The 18,302-nt window shown below is 39.5% G+C and overlaps 1 protein-coding gene across 1 annotated transcript in view; it reads left to right on the top strand.

Moving 5' to 3' along the window:
• The window catches only part of LOC125403250 (contactin-4), an 814,028-nt gene that overhangs the window by 591,887 nt on the left and 203,839 nt on the right, over positions 1 to 18,302 (top strand). The gene's annotated exons all lie outside the window — the stretch shown is intronic.

Here is an 18,302-nt window from a genome sequence, read left to right as displayed (position 1 = left end):
GCCTTTAAAAATAATATGCTTATTTCTACCTATTGAGAGCAATAGCTATTTCCTTAGCATTTTCATTTGGGCCACATCCCCCCCAACACAGTTTGTTATGCATCCAAATTAAAGGGTCCATGTGCACCACCCTCTACCCCAGAATCAAAAGAATTATTTGTTCAGAAAGGTATAAGCCATGCCAAGCTCAGAACCAGTCAATTACTGGTTACTCAAGCTGCATTTTCTTGCCACAAATATGTGGAATTAAAATAATTGCAAATGTATATATGCACATGAAAAGAAAATATCATATGCACACAGACCCTTGGTTGTGGTGGGAGTAAAGATATATTTGCCTCAGAGCAATATGCAGTTCCTGTTTTGAACAGGGTCATTAATTTGAGCCACTGTTTCTTAGAATGGCAGATGAGTACAGGCTTAACCATTTGACTGCTCTACAGGTATGAATAGCCCATGTAGTAACCAGCTGAAAAATTTACAGAAAATACACATTAACCTACTAAAGTATTTGCAAACTATTGCTATGTGGGATTATGGAATTCCCTTGGAAATGCACATAGTCCTCCTTATCTGATTCCAGCCCCAAAAGCTAACCTTTTCTGTGGCCTACACACTAGTCAGTTAAGTGCCAAACATTGAAAAGGCTGAAAACCTAGGAATCAGTCAGTAAGCAAGGCGCAGGGCCAAGATCATGTTCAGTCCTCCTGAGGACTCTACAGAAATCCATGCGGATAGAAGATGGACATTCAGCCCAACCGAGAGCCGTAAAGTTTGTGTACACAAGAAAGAAGACCAATGTGGACAACTTTACCCCCTTTAAAACATCTTATTTCTGCCTACCACTCTCCATCCAATCTTAACAAGTTAGTGACAGAGTGGATCCTACTCTTCTTGAAGTCAATCCAGCTTCTAAAACTCGTACACAGAAAACCAGGAAAGATATAGAGATTCTACTTTTTTAAGATTGCCACAAACAAATGATATAACTTATCATTGTCAAATTCCAAGTCATTCATTGTAAGGTCATGGTTGTAGGCTCTCTTCGTGCTGTTGCTGGAGTCTATATTAAACCTACAGCATCAATACTTCAGGTAGCAGCTGAATACTAATTGATTCCGTAGAAGTGCACTCCTTTCCCATCCTGGGAAGAGTTTTGCATCTGTTATGCTTCTTGTCCCAAGCTTTTCCCGGTGTATGACTAGAAACCATTTTACTTTACTTTACTTTCAGCAGAGGAGGGAGGATACGGGAAAGACATGAATCTAAAAGAGACCGGTTCATAAGGTCAGCCTCGAGCGGACTCTCAGAAGTCCACTCTGGGATTAGCAGTACAGAGGATGGTGTAAGAAGTTTGCATTTTTAATGTCATTCTCAGACCTTATGCACCTCCTGTCATGTACATATCACAACGGGAATTTAGGATATCTACAGGGACAGAGAAATGCCTCCTTCCAGTCTCTGGATACACTGGAGAGTTAGTATTGACCATTTTATGTGTGTTCTTTATGGAGAGCCAGGCATAACCAGTAAAATTTCTTCCCCCTTTCCCCCGTGTGTGTGTGTGTGTGTGTGTGTGTGTGTGTGTGTGTGTGTGTGCACGCGCGCAAGCACACTTACTTGTGTGCCAATATTATACCCAAATACTAAGGTTAGATTCTTAGTATTTTTTTCACTTTTATTGCTCAGGGGAAAAACCTGACTGGTAAACTTAGCAATGGGGTCAGACAAGCAAATCAATTTTCTGCTTTTCTTTACACTCTCTAGTTTCTTAGGTAAGTACTGAGGCAATAGGTTTTCCAAAACAAAAATTCTGTCCTCTCAGCAAGCTATATGTGTGCCAAAGCTTCTGGATGCTTCTCATCGCTACCTTGCAAGTTAGTCTGCATCTCTGGGACAGGTGATGAGAAAGAAACTTGTTCTGTTTTGGGCACCTGTATCTTTCTCTAGTGAGTGTGCTCACCAAACTCCTGAGGGAAAATCCAGAGATAGTGAAATTAGTCATTATAAAAGAGAAGCCTATTCAAACATAGGGAAATAAATATGATATTTGAGGATATTCAGATGCCTGTACTAGCTGTGTGACCTTGGATAGCTTATTTAACCCTACAAGTCTTGTTTTGTCCTACTTACGTGACAGTTACTGCTAAGACCATGTCTTCATTTACAGAGAAGAATTAGTATTATCATCCACCAATAGATCTTAGCTGTAAATTATTCTAAAGAAGGGGTGGGTAGATCAGAACTGGAACTAGGTATTTTTTAATCTATGGTTTAAGAATAATTTTAGTTAGAAGTAAAAGAAAAGACAAAGAAAAAGAGTTCTAAGATTTTCTAACATATGGCATTATAAAATGCAAACTTAAGTGTTTATCAGCAGTTTAATAGGAGCAAAGTCCCACACAACCCTTTTCATGTTGCCTATGAAAAGTTTAATTCATGATCTGTAGAACTGAATAGTTGAAATAAAACCAATCGTCCCACTGACTGCTTGCTGTCAGGTTCTTCCATCTGTTAAGGTGGTTGTCATTGTCAACAGTACTAGTGCTACCTGAGAAACTGAGGGTCCCTTTTGTGAATTCTTAGTCTCATTAATAGAGAAATTTCAATGAGGATGAAAATAAAGCCCAAGGACAATTTTATTAGAGTTTTAAAAACCAGGGCAGGTAAATTGTAAAGCTGGCAACTGCCAGGAGAATGAAATGAGGACAAGGAAGGGAGAACGCATCTTCATTCACAGTAGAGGTTGACAAGCAGCGCGTTGCCAAAGGAGAGAAGGACTTCAGAGAAAGGGAAAAAAACAACTGTAGAGTATCAGGGAACATGCACCCAGACTCTGGCTAGTCTCTGAAGGAAAGAGAAGTAGATAAAAGGAAGAAAAAAGGAAAACTTACAGACTCAGAAAAGTAGGCAAGCCCCAAGGCCAAGAATCTACAAATGGCTGTAAACAGTTCCACTGAGAAGCTGCTTTGGGGAAGGAAAAGTATCTCATCTCAGTAAGTGGATAATTATTCCTCCCTTCTCCTTTGGGATTAGTCTAGGTTGTCAGATCTCCACCCAGAGACAAAGCCAAAATTTAGAACAAAGTTCAGATAACTTCATCTTTTCATATGATAATTTATTTGTATTCCTAGGAACTGGGGCAAAGCACATGCTTGCATTTCTAGTGTTTTCATGGAAAGGGTTAGTAAGACCCAAAACTACCATAGTCTAAGACCTCCATGGACCACTGGGGCTTGAGCCTGTATGCATTTGAGGCAAGTGCTTCATCTTCTGCTTTTTTTTTTTTAACTTGGGACAGGCTATCAGTAACTCAGTTACCCAGGCTTGCCTTGAACACATTTTGTAACCCAATTTTTATACTCCTGATTTGGTTTTTGCTCTCTCTCTCTCTCTCTCTCTCTCTCTCTCTCTCTCTCTCTCTCTCTTTTCCTTTTGTTTTTTTGACACAGGGTTTCTCTGTGTAGCTTTGGAGCCTGTCCTGCAACTTACTCTGTATACCAAGTTGGTCTTGAACTCAGAGAGATCCACCTGCCTCTAGCTCCTGAGTGCTGGGATTAAAGACATGTGCCACCACCCCCAGGCATTTTTTGCTTGTTGGTTTGCTTTTTGTTTTGTTGTTGTTCTTGTTGCCTTTGAATGCCTGATATAGGATTGTTCCATTATCCAATATCATCTGGCTGAACCCTGCCCTACAGAATATATATAAAGGACCAGATTAGAAGAGTATCCATTCCAAACCATCCCCTTTTGCCCCTGTGACCTGCACTGTGACCTTACTTTGAAATCAGTTTAATTTTTATATGTGCTGTGTCTTAATATGCATGGTTTCCTACTCTATTGACACTGACATTGTTATAACTCAATTTCATCTCTTTTAGAACTATATGTTAATTTCCTTTTAGACATTCCACAAGAACTGTTCCAGGTCTGTTCATGAAAATTCTTATGAAATATTATGGTAATCGGTGTGGATTTGAGTCCGAAGATCACCAACTGAGATTTATAAGTTCTTGTGTTTTGAAACAAAGAATTATAACAAGGACACAAGGTTAGTAGTAGAAATACGGATAGTTTATTTAAAAAGAGAAAAAACACTCACAAGAATGGAAGTGAGTAAAATGTTGGAGAATGTCCATGTAAGGGAAGTTCTGATCATTAGAAATCACCAGAATTTAGAATTTGGAGAAAGCACACTTTTGAGTGAACAGTATACTCTGTCCACTATTTGCAACTGTGGCAGAAAAGGGTTTAGGGTTTTTCTGCCACCTGGTTTATTTCATATGTTAATCTTGGGGTCTCTTTGTTTCTGGCTATATTCATCCATAGCATACATTCAGAAATTGTTGAAAATTGGTCAGACCATTTTTACAATGGTGAAATAACAAAAAGATGTGTGTGTATGTGTGTGTGTGTGTGTGTGTGTGTGTGTGTGTGTGTGTGTGTGTAAAACCTTTGGCAGTAGCAGAAGTAGTTGAATTAAGACTCTAAAAAGGAATAGGATAAGGAGATGAAGAGAAAAACCTGAGGAAGGAGACAAAAGACAGAAGGTGGTAAATAGGTTAAGTGAAGGAAAGGAGAATTCCATTTGACTCAGTGTAGAATGACAGTAAGAGTTCTATCTCATAGATGCTGACTTGAAGGCGGCAGGACATCAGTTCTAGGCTAGATGCAAGAAAAATGGGGTTTCGTTCTAGTAAGGCACTGAGAATGGAGATCTCTCCAAAGCATAATAGAAGCTATAAATCCCAAAATCCAGTTCCTGCACAGTATTATTGCATCAGGGTATTTACCTGCAGCCGTTGCCTTTGAAGAATACATTAATTAGCATAGCTACCAGCAACAATAGCACACACGCGCACACACACACACACACAAACACGAGTTAAACATGTGTATTTTGACTAGCAAATTATCTCTCTAATAAAAGGAGGTTAGGTACACTTTCCTGGCACTGTAAAACATTTACAAGTTAAAGTAAACAGTTATTACAGCATTTTTTCCCTGTTGTTGTTAACTGAGTTTGTAATGTTTCTAACTGCAAACATGCTTGTAACCTTTGCAAGTTGGTGCGCTGGTACATGTCAGCATATTAGACAAGAGGAAACCTAGGACATGTGCTAGGTATGATGACATTTGTTGCTAACACTTGGCAACCTATCCAGGTGAAATGTATTCACACCCAGCACGAGTGCAATTGCTAGGCAGCAGTATGCAACTCGACGGATATTTACGAGTACATCGAAGAAGTTAAGTCTCAGATTCTTATGTTTAAGTTAATTGGCATACTTCCACTTGCAAGAACTATTACGTTTTTACGGTTAACTAGCAGTTATATCTGCTTATTCATAATCATTTGAAGACATGCTCCCTTGACTGTCCTCTGCAAATGGAAGGAGGCAGAGCTGGCAAGAAGTAGCTCTGTGTCTTAGAGAGTTTGGTGCCCTCCTTTCAGGAAAGAGAGAAAACCTGGCTGGACCAGCTCTTCCCTCTCCGCCTCCGCCCCGCCCACTCCCCCACCCCCCACCCCCGCCTCACACTTCTTGTCTTCCCCAAAACACAGCAGCAGCTCCCCTTTCCTTCCAGTCTACTTGCCCTTGATAAAGTCCAGTAAATGTTTCAGTCTGGAGGATTGGGGCTGGGGCAAAGAAAACTGCTTTTGTTATTTGTTAGGAGCATATGGATCGCTTCTGTTTTTCCTTTTGCCTCTCTTTTTATTGTGACAGGAAATTTAGGATTAAATTTATCTCTGGAGTCCTGTTGCTATTTATTTCTTTGCCTAAAACATCCTGTGATAATACATCATGAGAAGCTTGCTTTGTAAATATTCTCTTGTAAATGTCTTTTGTCAGCCACACATTGACACATAGACACCATTTCATTTCCCCTTATCCCGATCCTGCCAAGAAAGAGAAATATCTTTCTAGAATTTTTTTTTTGAATTAACCATTTGTGAAAACCGCTTGTACGAAGGCATTCAATGGGGCCTGACTCAGTGTGTGTGACGAGATGGAGAACTAACTCAGTAGCTAAGAACATGTAGTGCTCTTGCAGAGGACCTGGGTTCAGTTCCCAGCCCTCATCTAGTGGCTTACAACGATCTAGAACTCCAGTTCCAAGAAATCTAATACCTTCTTGTGACCTCCATGGAATATATGGTACACATATATTCATGTGAAAAACACTCATGAACACAAAATAATATTTTAACAGTAAAAAAATAAACAAACCAGTTGTATAGAAATATGAAGACATGAGTTTTGACCCTCAGTGAAACCAACCATAGCAACATATAACTGAAACGCCCACCCCCACCCCCTGTACTCCTACTGCAAGATGACAGGTACAGACAGGAGACCCTCATGAAGTTTGGGGGCTGGCTAGTCTATGAATGCATGTTCAAGAAGACACCCTGATTCAAATAAAGAAGAATACAAGGACCAATCCCAAGATTGAACTTTGACATTTCTGTGCACACATGGGCACATGTACACATACACACACACACACACACACACACACACACACACACATACTCAATAGAAATGAACACATTCAATTTTCACTTCTTTGAATTTCTTTACTATAAGTTTATTCATTTCTTGTTAAAATGGTAGGCTAAAAAATTAATGTGTCACTTTTTCTATGAACATCTATTCCTTAATTATTTTGTTATTTAAAATCATCCAACCATTGTCAAAATTTGAAACATACGTAGAACTTAAAATAATGGCAGGGCAAATGACTGTATGCCCACAGATAGATTCCAATTTCAAAGTCTGAGATATGTGTTTGTACCCGTTGATACATCTATTCATCTTTATATTTGAACTATTTCAAAGTAAAGCACATGGGCTCATTTATACCCTCATAAAAGTTTTTCTGTGTATCATTTATTGGTATTTGATATTTCCTTACTTATTTTTATGTGACAAGAAGTTTATACACAGTGAAATGTCTGTAAGTGGCCCTGTTGTAGTGCTGTAGTAAGTGTAACATGTAAACTAAGCCCCAAAGCATCACAATGCAGAACACTATCCCAGAAAGCTCCTTGCTGCCACTTCCCACTCTAAACAGGTAGAAGTAAGTATCAGGCGTCTCCCTAACCCCATAATGACACCTCTATCAAGATGTCTCTTTCATTGCTCTTTCTCTCTCTCTCTATCTCTCTTTCTCTCTCTTTCTCCCTCCCTTCCTCCCTCCCTCCCTCACTCCCTCCCTCAACTCAGCCATTCAGATACTTCATGTTTCCATCCCCCATTCTGTCCCTTCTATGCCCCCTTTCTGCCCTTAGTTTGCCCAGGAGATCTCATCAATCTTCCTTTCCAGGGCAATCCATGCATCCCTCTTAGGGTTCTCCTTGTTACCTAGCTTCTCTGGGCCTATGGAGTATAGCCTGGTTATCCTTTGCTTTACATCTAATATCCACTTATAAGTGAGTACATACCGTGATTGTCTTTCTAGATCGATGTTACCTCACTCAGGATGGTTTTTCTAGTTTCATCCATTTGCCTGCAAATTTCATGATGTCATTTTTTTTTACCTCTGAGTAATATTCCATTGTGTAAATGTACCATATTTTTTTAATCTATTCTTTGGCTGAGGGGCATGCAGTTTTTTTCCAGGTTCTGGCTATTACAAATAATGCTGCTATGAACATAGCTGAGCCAGTGTCCTTGTGGTATGCTTAAGCATCCTTTGGTTATATGCCCAATAGTAATATTGTAGATCTTCAAGTAGATTGATTACCAGTTTTCTGAGAAACCATGATACTGATTTCCAAAGCAGTTGTACAAGTTTAGTGGAGTAGCAATGGAGGAGTATTGCCCTTACTCCACAACCTCTCCAACATAAGCTGTCCACCATGTTTTGATCTTAGCCATTCTGACAGGTGTAAGATGGCATACCAGAGTCATTTTGATTTGCATTTCCTTGATGATTAAGGATGTTGAGCAATTCCTAAATGTCTTGTGGCCATTTGAAATTTTTCTGTTGAGAATTCTTTGTTTAAATCTGTATCCCGTTTCTTAATTTGATTATTTGGCATTTTGATGTCTAGTTTGTTGAGTTGTTTATAAATTTGGGAGATCAACCCTCTGTCAGATATTTCCCATTCTGTAGGCTGCCATTTTTTACTATTGATAGTGTCCTTTGACTTACAGAAGCTTTTTAGTTTTAGCAGTTCTCATTTATTAATGTGTCTTGCTGAAATGAATGAGGGAAATGAAATTTATGCTCTGGCAATGCTGAAGCATGCATGGGCAGCTTATATATGGTGGTTCTTTTGAACTTGTCCATATTGAGTTTAATGGTCAAAGTTGATGAGGATGACTGACCAGGTCTCTTCCTCAAGAGGGCAGAATATCTCAGCACAGATGGTTATGAGCCACCATGTGGTTGCTGGGAATTGAACTCAGGACCTTTGGAAGAACAGGCAATGCTTTTAACTGGTGAACCATGGTGCTATATTCAGGAAGTAGTCTCCTGTGCCAATACATTCAAGGCTCCTTCCACCTATTTTTTTCTATCAGGTTCACTGTGACTAGTTTTATTTTGAGGTCTTCTATTCACTTGGACTTGAAGTATGTTCATGGTAATAGATATAGATCAATTTGCACTCTTGTAAATTTTTACCCCTAGGAATCCACAAGGATGACCCCAGCTAAGATTCCTAACACTAGTGGAAATGGTGCCTGTAATCAGATTGGTGACTATCCTAATTTTCATCATAGAACCTTCATCCAGTAACTAATGGAAACCAATGCAGAGATCCACAGCCAAGCACTGCGCCAAACTCTGGGAGTCTAGTTGAAGAGAAAGAGGAGGGGGGATTATATGAGCGAGAGGGTCATGATCATAATGGAGAAACCCACAGAGACAGCTGACCCAAGCTCATGGGAACTCATGGAATCTAAACCAACAGCTGGGATGCTTTCGTGAGACTGACCTAGACCTTCTGCACGTGGGTGACAGTTGTGAAGCTTGGTCTGCTTGTGGGCCCACTAGCAGTGGGACCAGGATCTATCTCTGGTGCTTGAGCTGGCTTTTTGGATCCTATTCCCTATGGTGGGATGCCATGCTCAACCTTGATGCAGGAAGAAGCAGCTTGGTCCTGCCTCACCTTGATATACAGTGCTTCATTTACTCCCATGGGAGGCCTTGGTCTTTCTGAGGAGTGGATAAGGGAGGAAGAGAGAGGGGAAATTGTGTTTGGTATATAAAATAAAAAAAATAAAAATCAGAAAAAGAAATAAATATCAGAATATAAAGATTTTTAAAGTTTTTTTGAGAACTTTAAAGCCAACACAAAATACAGGATTAATTCATAAAATCATTCAGCATAGATTTGGGTGAGCATGAGCTAAGGAGTGACTTCATCTTGGATTTTCTCTTGAATATTTCAGTGGCATTAGGAAGAGCCTGCTTAGCAATGATGGCAGTTATTACCTTTATTCTGATGACCACAAAATGGTCTCATGCTCAGGCAGTGCATATGTCCTTATCAGGTTCCTCTCTAGAAGTCTCGGAATGCTAAATACTGTGCAAATATTTTAAGTAGTCTCTGTCTGTCATTACATTTCTCTATGAAAGAGACAGGTCACTGTTCAGACTCTTCAAGGTCTACATCAAGAAATATAAGAAATCACAGAGAATGAACCATGGGTAAAGTTGCATTTGCCTGCCAATCTGAGTAAAATCCAGAGAAGTCACATTCAGTTGGAAGGAGGAAACGACCTCCACAAAGTTATCTTCTGACATTCACATGTGCACTGTGATATGTGTGTACCCTAAAAATAATAATAAACAACAAATAACTCACAAAGAGGCACCCGGTTATACCAAAGTCACACTGCTCAATGATACTCAGCTTGACTTAGAAGGCCAGATATCAGTTTTGTTCTTTTTAATAATTTATGTGTGTGTGTGTGTGTGTGTATGGCATGTGTTTCCTGGTATTCAGAGAAGTCAGAAGACAGTGTCAGATCCCAGGAAGCAGGGACCCACCCCATTTGGGTGCTTGAAACCCAATTCAGGTTTTCTGGAAGATCACCAAGCACTCATAACTGCTGAACTCTCTAGCCCCTCTTCTTTATAAATAAATAATTTTTCCTAGAAAATGAAAATGCCAAGTATGTTTTTGGTACAAGGAAAAGAAAGATAAAGCCATAGTTCATGTCCTCTAAAATCATATAGGAGTGGAACCCATCAGAGAACATTTGAATTTTCATGTGTGTGCAATAACAGCAGGTGGTGGAGCTATACAGAACCTAGGAGTATCTGTTAATCCATCTGGGCTCTCAGGAAAGTGCTTGGGAGGAAGATTCAGCCTAACTCTGGGGAGAAAATGGATAAATGTTAGCCAGGAGAAAAGAATGGTAGGAGGAATTGTTCCAAGAAATGGAATATATTTTGAAACAATGTCAGCTGTTCTGATGTTCCAGCGAATCTGTACGTCAGAATACTCAGAGGAGTAGGGACTCTCAGGAACAGCAGGAAGAAAATTTAGCATTCACTGAAGAGCTCAGTATCCCTTTTGCTACTAGAATATTTCTATGCCCTACCATCTGGAGTGCTGGATTTTGATCCATCACAAGGATACTTCTCTAAGCTTCTGCAGTGGCTCCCTGCTACATCTGATGTTAAGATTCGCTTTTGAAATTTATGTCTATATGTGTGTGTGTTGGTATGACTATTAAGTCATTGTGTGCCCATGCCTACGGATGCCAGAAGAGGAAGTCAGACACCCTAGAGCTGGAGTCATTGGCCATTATGAGCCACCTGACAAGGGTGCTGGAAACTGGACTCAGGCTCTCTGGAAGACTAGCAAGCACTTTTAAGTGCCAAGCCACGCCTCTCAGCTTGATGTAAAACATTCTTATCTCGAGTTAGCTAAATATCTTTTTCACAAGACCTTCACAATGTCTTCTAACTTTGGGAGTCTGCCACTTTCCCCTTTACTCTCCTGCTGGAATGCCTTACCCATGCTTTCCCTTCATCCTTTGTTTCCCTTTCTATTTTTTTAAATTAGCTGCTGTGGGCAGAGTTTATCTGTATCCCAGCAGCCACTCCCAAATAACCACACAGAAACTTCTTCTTAATTATAAATGCTCAGCTGATAGTACAGGCTTATTACTAACTAGCTGTGACAATTTAAATGAACCCATAATTCTTGTCTCTACAATGTGGTTCATGGATTGTTACCTCATTTTGTACATATCCTGTGTTCTCTGCATCTGGCTCACAACTCCTCTGGTTCTGTTCTTCTGCCCAGTGTCTGTAGTCTAGTTTTCCCACATATCCTTGTCTTGTCCAACTATTGCCCAATCATCTTTTTTATTAAACCAATAACAGTATAATTTACATAGTATACAGAAGGATTATTCTACAGCTCTCTGTCACCTCTTTCCCCCTTCCTCATTAGAATCCATCTTATCAAAGAACTCACATAATTTCTTAATACTACCATCACTTCCACCAACCTTTTAGAATCAAAACCACCTATTTATGTACTGCAGGCAGCTGTTACTGTAACACTGTGCTTAGCATAATATAGGGAACTCATATGTAGATTTTCTCTAAGTTCTGCCTGTGTTTTGTGCAGTGTATCTTTGTGTTACCAGAGGTAAAAATGCATTGTCCACAGTACTGCCTTATCCTACCTTAACTCCTACCTATGCCCTCCTTGGATTGTTCAGTAATAGAGTCTATGACACATAGCATTGAGGATATAGACTGGGAAGCCCAATGACAGAATGTAGTCTTAAGATTTCCAGTTAGCATAATTGTGACAAATGGGGCAGCCTGCTTGAAAACATAACAATAAAAGGCATTAGATCTTAGGCTTTAAAGTTACGACAGACAGTAGATTCTTTCAGTCATTAAAACTTACGCTGGAAAGGTTGTGGGGTAAAGGAAACACTCCTGCATTGTTGGTGGGAATGCAAGCTAGTATACCCCCTTTGGATGTCAATGTGGTGATTTCTCAGAAAATTAGAATACAACCTTCCTTAATACTCAGTAATACCACTTTTGGGTATATATTCAAAGGATGATCAGTCATGCCACAAAGATATGTGCTCAACTATATTCACAGCAGCATTGTTTGTCATAGCCAAAAACTGGAAACAACCTAAATGCCCTTTGACCAAATAATGGATAAGCAAAATGTGGTACATTTACACAATAGAGTACCACACAGCAGAAAAAAAAATAATGACATTTTGAATTTTTCAGGCAAATGTATTGAGCTAGAAAACATCATTTTTGAGTGAGGTTACCCAGATACAGAAAGACAATTATCACATGTACTCACTCATAAGTGGCTTTTAAACATAAAGCAAAGAAAAACAGTCCACAAATCACAATCCCAGAGAACGTAGACAACAATGAGGACACTAAGGGAGACTTACATAGATCTAATGTACATGGGAAGTAGGAAAAGACAAGATCTCCTGTGTAAATTGGGAGCATGGGGGCCTTGGGAGAGGGTTGAAGGGGAGGGCAGAAGTAGGTAGGGATGGGAGCAGAGAAAAATGTAGACCTCAATAAAAATAATTTAAAAAAGAAAAAAAAGATTAAATTTTAAGTTATATTAGTCATGGTAGTTCACAGAAGCTTATCCGGTAGGATGTATTGATTTTAAGAGTTGGTCTGGAATATTTATTGTAAAGAATTCACTTAGACATGTAAGAGGACTGTCAACTCTGAGTTCTTCCAGGAAGATGAAAACTCAGGTCAATGTTGATGTTTCAGTGTTGAGTCCACTGTGGTTGTTTGTTTTGTTTTGTTTCTAAGAGAATTTCTTCAATCATGAGAAACTTCAGACTTTCCCTTTAATAACTTCAGCACATTAGATGAAGCTATTCCATAGTCTTAAGAGTAGCACGCCTTACTCTACTACAGTGGCTTGAGGGAGAAATGTCCCCCAGAGGCTCATGGATTTGAACACTTGGTCTCCAGTTGCTTGGTGCTGTTTGGGCAGGTCACGGAGGAGCCTTGCTGGAGGAAGTATGTCACTGGAGGCAGTATTTAAGGGTTTAATGCCCCAGAAATCTTCCTAATCTCTCTCCTTTACTTCCTGTGAAATTGAGAAAATGAGGTCTCAATTTTCCTGTCCATCCTGTCATGGCATGTCTTCCTTTCCCTCTTGAAACAAGAGCTAAAATAAACCTAGTTTTATTGCACTTGGTTCTGCTCTTCTATCATAGCAACAGAAAAGTAACAAATACATTTGATGGTTTCACTTTTAGTTGTATTAAAAATAACCCATCTAAGCTGTTGTTTGACCAAACAACTGTGTATATACTATAGTCTACCCAAGTTAGCATACCTGGTTCACAGAGGTAATTTACAACTGGGACAATCTCTTAATACATGAGAAACATTGTTGATATTTTTATCTCATGAAATTTCATCACTCAGCTCTAAATATATCACATGACTTACAACTCCAGGTTACCAAGGGTAAGACTTGTGAAGATTTTCAAGTAGGAAAATCCATCATTGTTCATCTGCAGGGAGATATTTCTGGTATGTTTTCAAAGTAGGTTCTCACCTGGTGCCCGGTCTCCTCTGTACTTGACCCTTCTTCACTCAACTCCCTTCTGAATGTTGCACCTAGATCGTCAAATACCACTTCAGACTAGATCGGTGCCCCCAAAAGTCATGTGCAACTTCATAAAAGAATTCTGCCTGACATTTCCAAGTGCTACTCACTTGAACTCATAAAAGTCAGGTGTAAATTGAGAATAGATTTACACCTAAGCCTTTTTGGTTGATTTTGGTATTTATTTGGAACTGACATTTGGAAGACTAACCCAATTGCCCTTAGAATCAGACCCTGCTCACTCCAGTGTGTGTGTGTGTGTGTGTGTGTGTGTGTGTGTGTGTGTGTGTGTGTGTGTGCATGCCTTTCTGGTTGTGGCTTTGGTTGCAAGTAGCTACTGCAATAGACTTTGGATAAATTTCAGACAATCTTGTGCATTAGGCTTTAGGTTAGGCCAGTTTAAAAAGGAAGTAAGCAATCTGTAAATTCAGTCATTTCAGTAATATGGCCTCTTGAGCAGGACTTGGATGCTCTCTGAATCATATTTCTTGCCCAGTGATGTCAATGGTTGTGTAACTTGGCCTCATGAGCTTGACTCTTCAACAGTAATATGTTGATCATTATCATTTGAGACATGACTGGTCCTGCAACTGAACTCTCAGCTCACAGTCAGCATCCAGGCGGGCTTGTGCTCCTGGGAGACCTGATGGAACAGATGATGCTTCCTCTCAGACTGCTGCAGCAAACAGATGGAATGGCAAGCTGTCTGCGACGGCGTGTCTCTGAACAGGAACCCACCCTTGAGCTCTCCCAGGCATTCTGCTCTCATGTAGCTTGCTCCTGAGCCATGGAAGGATTGGACCAGAAGGAGAACATGTGGTAGCTTTAGCCCATGTAACTCCTACACTGGAAATTCAGCATACATGTGATTTCTATCACAGTGAGCCCCTAGGAGATTATGATTTTCAAAGCCAAAAACACAAGTGGGATAACCCTATAAATTTGTCCTATGGAATTTGTTCCTTCTAGAGAAGCAAGAGCATGATCTTTAAAAGGGTATAATCTTTTCCAGAACTCAGTAACATAGATTCTGGCAGAGGCAGAACAAAAATCCTATGTTCTCTTGTGTCTGAATAGTACCCATTTGTTGGAGTGTGACCAATGAGTAAAATAGACAGCAAGGGAAAGGGAAATCAGAAGATGTTGACTATATTTATGATTTTAAATACCTGAAACTTTAAAATCTGGTATGTTGGTGCATGCCTATATTTATAGCTTATGATGCATGTCTGTAATTCAAGCTCTTGAGCAATAAAGGCATGAAGGTGAGGAGTTCAAAAATCATCCTTGGCTATGTAGTGAGTTTGAGGCCATTTTGGATTATATGAGATTGCCTTAACATATTTATGGTTTATATATTTAAATTTACGTTTCTCTCATCCTTGATCAGAAAACTTCTAATTGAAGAGGGTAATGGCTAATACAGAGTCTTATAATTATTCAAAGTGTTGAAAATAAACAACAGCAAGTACCAAGCTGGAGACGAAACATTTATATAAACCCCTGCCTCTCCAAGGCTCAAAGGAAACTTCAGAAGAGAAAGTAGAAAGAAAATAGGATGTAGAGAGTGTGATGCCTGTTAGCACATACGAACTCACAGTAACTGTGGTACCTAAACAAGACAAGTATAAGAACAAACATGCCAAAACTTCCATCACGAGGTGGTACAGGGTTCTCAATGTCTCAGCCCTACAGGAACCTATGGTAATGAATAGCTACTGAGGGAGAGAGAGCCACTTTTCTTTATGGAGAGTGTCTGTTGATAGATTGGCCTTGAGCTAGTGGATGAATGCACGCACATGTGATAGGTACATATAGCATCCTTATTTGGACTTAGAGTTTTGAGGTTTTGTTTGGCTTTTTAAACGGGACATGAAGTCTAGAAGAAGATGTGTTGCGAGGGTTGTGAGGGAGTTGGAGGGAGGGAGTAGAGAAAGGCTATGACCAAGACACATTATATTTATATGGAAATTTCCAACTAAAAAAGTTGAAGCTTAAAGGATGTATAAGCCCTTTTTGTTTATTTTGTCTCCCTTTTTATATTCCTGGAAGGGAGGACTCTTGATGTATTTCTGCCTTGTAGGAATATTAATTTGTAAGTTGGCTTGAAATTAGTCTGTCATCTGATTCACTGATATAGAGTTAAAATAAATTCTCTCAGAGAAAATGGTAGTGGAGAAAGAGTTTTCTCATTTATATGGATCAGTTCCAGGAGTTCACTTCAGTTTAGTTATTAGTTTTCCCTATAGCACACGATATTCAATTAAACCTCCCTCAAATTGGCCATAAATTTCAATGAAAATGGAAGAAGTTCCATTGAGCAAACAATTTCTGTCACAGAATCTAATAATACATGATGTAATAAGAATGATTCCCATTTACTCACCTCATTGTTCCTGTGTTGGGCCTTGAACACACGGTCTCTGCATGCCAAGCAAGGTTTCTGCTGCTGAGCTACACCCGTAGCTCCAACACAAAGCATTTTTTATGACGCTCGTACATGAATATAATCCACAAGACAATTTTATTTATTTTTTGTTTTGTTTTGTTTTTTTGTTTTTATTTATTTATTTTTTTGTAATTTTATTAAATTATAAAAGTTTCCATTTCCGCCCCTCCTCCCACCACCCTCCCACTCCCCCCACTCCCTCTCCTCTTCCCTCTCCATCCCTAAGAGCAGTCAGGGTTTCCTGCCCAGTGGGAAGTTCAAGTTCCTCCCGCCTCCCTCCAGGTCCAGGAAGGTGAGTGTCCAGACAGACTGGATCTGCAAAATCCAGTATATGCAGAGGAAACAAGTCACAGTGCCATTGTCAATGGCTTTTCAGAAAGACTCCGGCCAGCCACATTCAGAGAATCCGGCCACATTCAGAGAATCTGGTTGGATCGCGTCCTCGTTCTGTCCCAGTCCAACTGGCCTTGGTAAACTCTCATTAGATCCGTCCCCTTGTATCAGTGGGTGATCACATCCCTTGCAGTCCTTATTTCCTTTTTCATTTTCTTCCTCCTTCTGCACAAGACAATTTTATAGCATCATGGTCCTCACTGATTCAGTGATATCTAAAATGAAATCTTATGATATAGTGCATGACCGTTTTTTATATTAAGAAGAACTACTGTGACACAAGTCATATCTGAGACACTTTCTCCCATTAATACCAGAATCCATAAAATGATCTTCATAGTCTTTGCTTTGTACTTTCTTTTTACCTCCATACATTCAACATCTATGCAAGAGACACATTAGAACAGCCCGTTCTGGTTTGCATAGAGCAGAGAATAACCCAGGTGCTGGCAAAAAGAAAAATAAGGTACGGATTGCCCCTTGGGCAATTGCTGGTGAAGTGTCAGAGATGCAACAGAGATGAAGATGTACTGAAGATAACACATCAGTGACTTTTGAGCATCATTAGTGCAAAGACAGAGATCCTCAGCTCCTGAAAATTCTGATTCAAGGATTGAAGTGCATTGGGGCTGCAACCTAGAATGTTCTTAAGATCCACTTTTTCAACTTCCCTTTTTATTCTTTTGTGAATAGACTGAGTCAGAGATGTGCAGGAAGGCAAGGAAGAAAAAAAGGACAATCATAGGATTGCAGTATGTGCTCCATAGAGTAAACACTGTAACTCCATCATTATCACACCTTTGATCTTACAGACAAGACCACTGGGGCTCATCAATGCAAGGCCTGAGTGAGTAAGATGTAATAAACTGAAATTTGGACCCTGATTTTTGTGTGTTTGTTTGTTTGATTTCAGAATTCCTCGGTTTTTTAGAATGTAAGAATGTGAGCAGCACAAACTGGCTTTGGACAATTTAAACAGGAAAAAAAGATGTTTTGTTAAGTTAGCAGATATTCTGACCATATATGAAGATTTCAGAAAGGAGGATTTGGAGAACAAATCTGTGAGAAGCAGTAAAATAAAAGGTGTCTTCAAGTTAAGATGGAGTTAATGGAATGACTGGGCTCTGAACTTCCTATCTATATGTGGGTGTTATTTCTCAAAATCCGAAATTTTAAAATGATATATGATTGCCTTTGCTTGAAAAATGTGCTAGAGTCCACATCGTTGACAGCAGGGGGTTAGTATCTTAGTTTATACCCCACTGTGACAGTGTCTGTAAGTGAATTGGAACATCACCAAAGAAAACCAGGCTGAACCAATAAAGTTTTGCTGTAGGAATAAGGTCACATGTAAGCAGAAGATGAAAACAGCAATGAAATTACATGGCTAACATATGATTCCTGTAAGTCTGAATTTAACATATTTGTTGTATAATATCTTCTCCTGTTCAAAATACGACAGATAGATTCTAAGTGCTCTGCGAAAATGAGTGAGCATAGCTACCCGATTTCCCTTGTGCCCTCTATCGTGAAGGTAATTATGTACACTTGACACAGCTGAAGTGTAATAGTTGAGATCTGTTAATGTATGACACTTATGATTGAATTGGCCCCAGGTTTGATGTATCTCTGTACAATATATGGACAACCTCCCTCCAGAAAGAGTAAGAACAGTGTGGTTAAAACTGCCTAGATATTAAAAGTATAGTGTGTGTGTGTGTTTGTGTGTGTGTGTACAATTCTTATACTTGCTGAAATGCAATGTTCTTCCTGGAAAGGTAGATAAGGACACAGAAAGAGTTTCTCAGCGCAAACTAGCCATTTTAAGACATCATAAAACCATTAGGGATTCCT

This window comes from Myodes glareolus, chromosome 3 (assembly GCF_982192425.1).
Source record: "Myodes glareolus chromosome 3, mMyoGla1.1, whole genome shotgun sequence".
Lineage (NCBI taxonomy): Eukaryota > Metazoa > Chordata > Mammalia > Rodentia > Cricetidae > Myodes > Myodes glareolus.
This window is presented reverse-complemented; position numbering and strand designations above follow the sequence as displayed.